This window comes from Somniosus microcephalus, chromosome 13, assembly GCF_052327205.1.
Source record: "Somniosus microcephalus isolate GS21.2 chromosome 13, FLI_Smic_1.0, whole genome shotgun sequence".
Classification (NCBI taxonomy): Eukaryota; Metazoa; Chordata; class Chondrichthyes; order Squaliformes; family Somniosidae; genus Somniosus; species Somniosus microcephalus.
In genome coordinates this window covers 57,678,517-57,684,516 of record NC_140999.1, presented here as the reverse complement: position 1 = coordinate 57,684,516, position 6,000 = coordinate 57,678,517, and positions in this window count along the sequence as shown.

The window sequence follows — 6,000 nt, the reverse complement described above, 5'->3', positions numbered from 1 at the left end:
CTGTGGTCAGCTCTCCCAATTTTGGCACAAGTCCCCAGATGTTGGTGAGGAGGACCTTGCAGGGTCGACTGGGCTGGGTGTGCCGTTGCCGTGTCCGTAGCCGGTGCAGAGTTCAATGCTGGGTGGTCCCTCCAGTTTCATTCTTATGAATGTGCTTCATAGCAGTTTGTTACTACTGAGTGGCTTGCTAGGCCAATTCAGAGGGCAGTCTTAAGAGTCAACCACATTGCTGTGGGTCTGGAGTCACATATAGGCCAGACCAGGTAAGGACGGCAGATTTCCTTCCCTAAAGGACATTAGTTAACTAGATGTGTTTTTATGACAATCCGATAGTTTCATGGTTGCAATTACTGATACTAGCTTTTTATTCGAGGTTTATTTACTTAACTGAATTTAAATTTCCCAGCTGCCATGGTGAGATTTGAACACACGTCTCTGGATCATTAGTCCAGGCCTCTGGACTAATCATGCTGTATGCATCCATTTCTCCTTTCCTGCCCCCTCCCCTCACCTTAACCTGACTTTTGTGCCTTTATGCTTTCAGATAATGAGCAAGCACCTGAGCAGCCTGTCCCTGAGGGCACCGTAGAGAGCGAGGCGGAAGAAGAGGAGGAGGAAGAACATACCGTGTCACTGCATGTCTCACCCACAGGCACCAGCTCAGATACTGGCACTACGTGTTCTTTAGAGGGTGGTATAGTAGCGGGATCTGCACAGGGTGAGGCACCGGGGACGAGTGGGCTACAGCAAGGCCAGGGGAAAGGGTAACTCACGGGCCAGCTCCCTGGAGGGTGAGTTCGCGCGCGATTTCTGCTGCACAGGACACAGACGAGGGCCTCGGTGGGGAGCCATTTAGAAGAAGGGTGATGAACAGGCACATGGCGATGATAGGTGCAATGGCAAGGGTGCCCGACAGCCTGTCGGCAATGATAACAAGCGTGGAGGAGTCTGCCTCCAACATTGCACTAGACTCTGTGCACACCATGGAGCCCATCATTTCCAGTCTGCAAAGGATGGTAGAATCACAGAAACCCCACAGTGCAGATAGAGGCCATTTCGGCCCATCGAGCCTGCACCGACACATATCCCACCCGATCCCCGTAACCCCTACACCAACACATATCCCACCCTATCTCCATAACCCCACATATTTTAATCCCCCTAACACTAAGGGTCAATTTATCATAGCCAATCAACCTAACCCGCACATCTTTGGACTGTGGGAGGAAACCGGAGCACCCGGAGGAAACCCACGCAAACACGGGGAGAATGTGCAAACTCCACACAGGCAGTCACCCGAGGCCGGATTCGAACCTGGGGCCCTGGCGCTGTGACGCAACAGTGCTAACCACTATGCCACCGTGCTGCCGTAGACTCCCAGAGAGACCGCGGTGACCCAGACCTTATGTCGCATGTGATGAGCGATCTGGCAGCTTCCATTGCAGTGCAGGCAGAAGCGATGCAACCTCTTAGTGGTGTAATGCAGCCTATGCTTGGTGACATTCAATCTCAGACTGCTCTCATGCAGTCTCAGCTTGATGCCACGCAATCTCTGACTGCTGCCATCGTGGCTGAGTCTACCACCGTCGACCGGGGCTTTCACATTGTTGCAGCAGGCCAGCAATCTGTGCTCCAACAGATTGCTAAGGATGTTGAGGTGCTGTCCTGGGGGAGTGGCAGTGGGTCAGTGGAGCAGGAACCTGCTGTCCTCTCTCAGGATGACAGCATTCCTGCTCCCACCACTGCCACTCCGCCATTGTCCTTGTCGCTGCCTGTCATCCAGCCAGCCGAGACTGCTGCCGCCCATGCTGAGGTGGTGCAGTCTACAGCCAGGCCCTCCAGGCCCAGAGCTGGTCAAGGGCATCCTGCAAGGCCATCTGAAGTCTCCCGCACAGACACTCAGCAGCCTTCCACCAGCCATGCTGCAGCCACTGGGCCAACACTTTGTGGGAGCACTAGAGTAGGCAAAGGCACAGTAACGAGAGGCACTAAGGGATTGTACAAGGGTGAATAGTTAATATTGTTGTTGTAAATATGTGTTCACTGATTTTTGATAAATGTATTAATTCAGTTTGAATTCTTTTGTGATGTGTCTCATTTCAGATTTGCACTCTGATATGTCCTACAACAGGGACGGAATGATGGGGATGTGGTGACCAACGGGGATCTGGGGTTTAATTTATTTGAACTGCAGTCTGATGAGGTGGTCACAGACCGCCCTTCCGGAAGGCCGATTGAGTGGCTGCCTCCTCCCTCCTCGTCCTCCTCGTCATCTTCCTCATCTTCCTCTTCCTTTTCCTGAGGTGGTCCCGCAATCCCTGGTGGTAAGGGCTGGGCCCTCATGATGGCCACGTCGTAGAACATGCAACAGACCACCACGAAATGGGTCACCCACTCAGCCGAGTACTGGAGGGCTCCTCCCAGGTGGTCAAGGCAGCAGAACCGTTGCTTCAGCAGGCCAATGATCTGCTCGATGATTTTCCTGGTGGCAGCATGGCTTTGATTATATGTGCTAGGCAGGGGTGTTGGGGTTGCGGAGGAGGGTTATGAGCCAGGTGGAGAGCGGATAACCCTTGTCTCTGACCAGCTAGCCATGAGCTTGACATGGTGGCTGGAAGAGTGCTGGCACACCGGTCTGGCGCAGGATGAAGGCATCATGGCTGCTACCAGGATAGCGGGCATTGACATTGAGGATTACCTGTGTGCGGTCGCACACCAACTGCACATTAAGTGAGTGGTAGCCTTTGAGGTTACAGAAGATCTCAGGATTGTTATGCGCGGCCTGCAAAGCCATGTGGGTGCAGTCAATGACGCCCTGCACCATGGCAAAGCCACGTGCACGCTCGTCCTGCTTCTTAAATTAATACCTTCAACTAGATAAAATAATCAAACAATAAAACTAAAATATCGATTGAATAAAAGGTTTAAGTAATTAATTAATTAATTAAACATGGTTAGAGATGGCAGGGCAGGTGGTGTGTCATAATGGCAGCATGTGGGAGTTTATGGAGAGCATCGCGATCCCAAGCAACCACATCTGCAGTAAGTGTCTGCAACTCGAGGAACTTCGGCCCAGAGTTGTTGCGCTGGAGTACGAGGTGCAGACATTGCGATGCATCAGGGTAGGGGAGAGTTACCTGGACACTTTGTTCCAGGAGGCAGTCACACCCTTTAGGTTAAGTAGTACGTTAGAGTTCGTCAGTGGTCAGGGACAGGAGGATGTGAATGAGAGTCATGCAGGTATGGGGACTCAGGATGTAGTGATGGAGGAGCCTCAGCCCTTGACCTTGTCCAACAGGTACGAGGTACTTGCTACCTGTATGGATGAGGAAAAGAACTGCAGTGAGGATGGGCAAACTGACCACGTCACCGTGGTAAATGGTGCCATCCAAATGGGGAGAGAAGGAAGGAATGTGGTAGTGGTAGGGGACAGTATAATCAGGGAGATAAATACTGTTCTCTGCAGCCACAAAAGAGAGTCCTGAAGGCTGTGTTGCCTGCCCGGTGCCAGGGTTAAGGATATCTCCTCGCAGCTGGAGAAGAACTTGGAGTGGGAGTGGGAGGATCCAGTTGTCGTGGTCCATGTAGGAACCAACGACATAGGTAGAACTAAGAATGAGGTTCCACTGAGGGAGTTTGAGGAGCTAGGGTCTAAATTAATAAGCAGAACCTCAAGGGTAATAATCTCTGGATTACTACCTGAGCCACGTGCAAATTGGCACAGGGTCAAGCAGATCAGAGAGTTAAATGCTTGGCTCAAAGAGTGGTGTGGGAAGAAGGAGTTTCAATTCATGGGGCACTGTCACCAGTACTGGGGCAAGGGGGCCCCACTTAAATCAGGCTGGGACCAGCGTTCTGGCAAATCTAATAACTAGGGCTGTAGATATGGCTTTAAACTAAAAAAGTGGGGAGGGGTCAGGTGAGGGGAAATTTAGAAATCTAAAGAGAAAGGTCAAGGCAATAAAGCAGTGTAGCAATTTGGGTAAAAATAAGCAGAGTGTGACAGGATGGAACAGCGAGTTTAACGGCAGCAGTGCAGCAGAGAATAAGGTCAAAACAGGGAATAATAGTAAAAAATTTAAATTAAAGGCTATTTATCTGAATGAATGAAGCATTTGTAACAAGGTAGATGAACTAGTGGTACAAATAGAAATAAATGGGTTTGATCTAATAGTCATTACAGAGACGTGGTTGCAAGGTGAACAAGGTTGAGAACTAAATGTTCCAGGGTACTTGACGTTTCGAAAAGACAGGTAGAATGGAAAAGGATGGGAGGTAGCCCTGATAATAAAGGATGACATAAGGACAGTAGAGAGAAAGGATCTCAGCTCGGAAAATCAGGAAGTAGAATCAGTATGGGTGGAGATAAGGAATAACAAGGGGCAGAAAACTCTGGTGGGAGTACTTTATAGGCCCCTAATAGTAGCTATACAGTTGGATAGAATATTAATCAAGAAATAGTAGGAGCTTGTAACAAAGATAATGCAATAATCATTGGGGACTTTAATCTTCATATAGACTGGACAAATCAAATTGGCAAAAGTAGTCTGGAAGACGAGTTCATGGAATGCATTCAGGACAGTTTCCGGGAACAATACATTATGGAACCAACCAGGAACAGGCTATTTTAGATGTTGTAATGAGACAGGGTTAATTAGCAATCTCATAGCAAAGGATCCTCTTGGCTAGAGTGATCATAATATGATAGAAATTCACGTTAAGTTTGAGAGTGACTTGCCTAAGTGCGAAACTAGAATCTTCATAATTCTCAACAAAAATACATTCCATTGAGAAACAAAAACTCCACGGGAAAAGTGATCCATCCGTGGCTAACTAAAGAATTTAAGGATAGTATGAGATTAAATGAAGAAGCTTATAATATTGTGAAGAATAGTGGTAAACCTGAGGCTGGGAGAGTTTCAGAAACCAGATGACCAAAAAATTGATAAAATGGGAAATGAGAGAAAACTAGCAAGACATATAAAAACAGATTGTAAGAGGTTCTACAAGTATGTAAAAAGGAAGAGAGCAGCAAAAGTAAGCATTGGTCCCTTAGAGGCTGAGACTGGAGAAATTATTATGGGGAATAAGGAAATGGCAGAAACATTAAACAAATACTTTGTATCTGACACAAAAAGCATACCAAAAATAATGGGGAACCAAGGGTTTAATGAAGGTGAGGAACTTAAAGTAATTAATATAAGTAAAGAAAAAGTACTAGAGAAACTAATGGGACTAAATGGCCTGATGGCCTACATCCTAGGGTTCTAAAAGAGGTGGCTGCAGAGATAGTGGATGCATTGGTTATGATATTCCAAAATTCCCTAGATTCTAGAACAGTCCCAGTGGATTGGAAGGTAGCAAATGTAACCCTATTATTCAAGAAAGGTGGGAAAGAGAAAACAGGGAACTACAGGCCAATTAACCTGACATCAATTGTCGGGAAAATGCTGGAATCCAATATTAATGAAATGGTAACACGGCACTTAGAAAATCATAATACTGTATGATGAAGTAGAGTCATCATGGTCTTATGAAAGGAAAATCATGTTTACCAAATTTATTAGAGTTTTTTGTGGATGTAGCTAATAGGGTAGATAAAGGGGAACCAGTGGAAGTAGTATATTTGGATTTCCAAAAGGCATTCGATAAGGTGCCACATAAAAGATTACTACAAATGATAACGGGGGAAAAATTTGGTATCGCCCATTTTGGGGCGCTAATATCGGTCGGGTGCAAAATTTAGCACTCGATGCAAATTATCGCCGGCAACCAGGAAATTCATCTCCAGTGCCCCTGGAGGTGATTGGAGCACTAAATCAAGAGCTACACACTTTTCTTAGGGTGCCAACATCGGGGAACGGGCGCTATTTCAGAGCTCTACTCAAGCTCACGCAATCTCAATTACCTTGTACTCAGACTTACTGGCGCCTCCCAGTTCTTAAAGGGGAAGATCCATCATGCAGCACAGCCTCACCCTGATCATTGCTGCGTTTGACC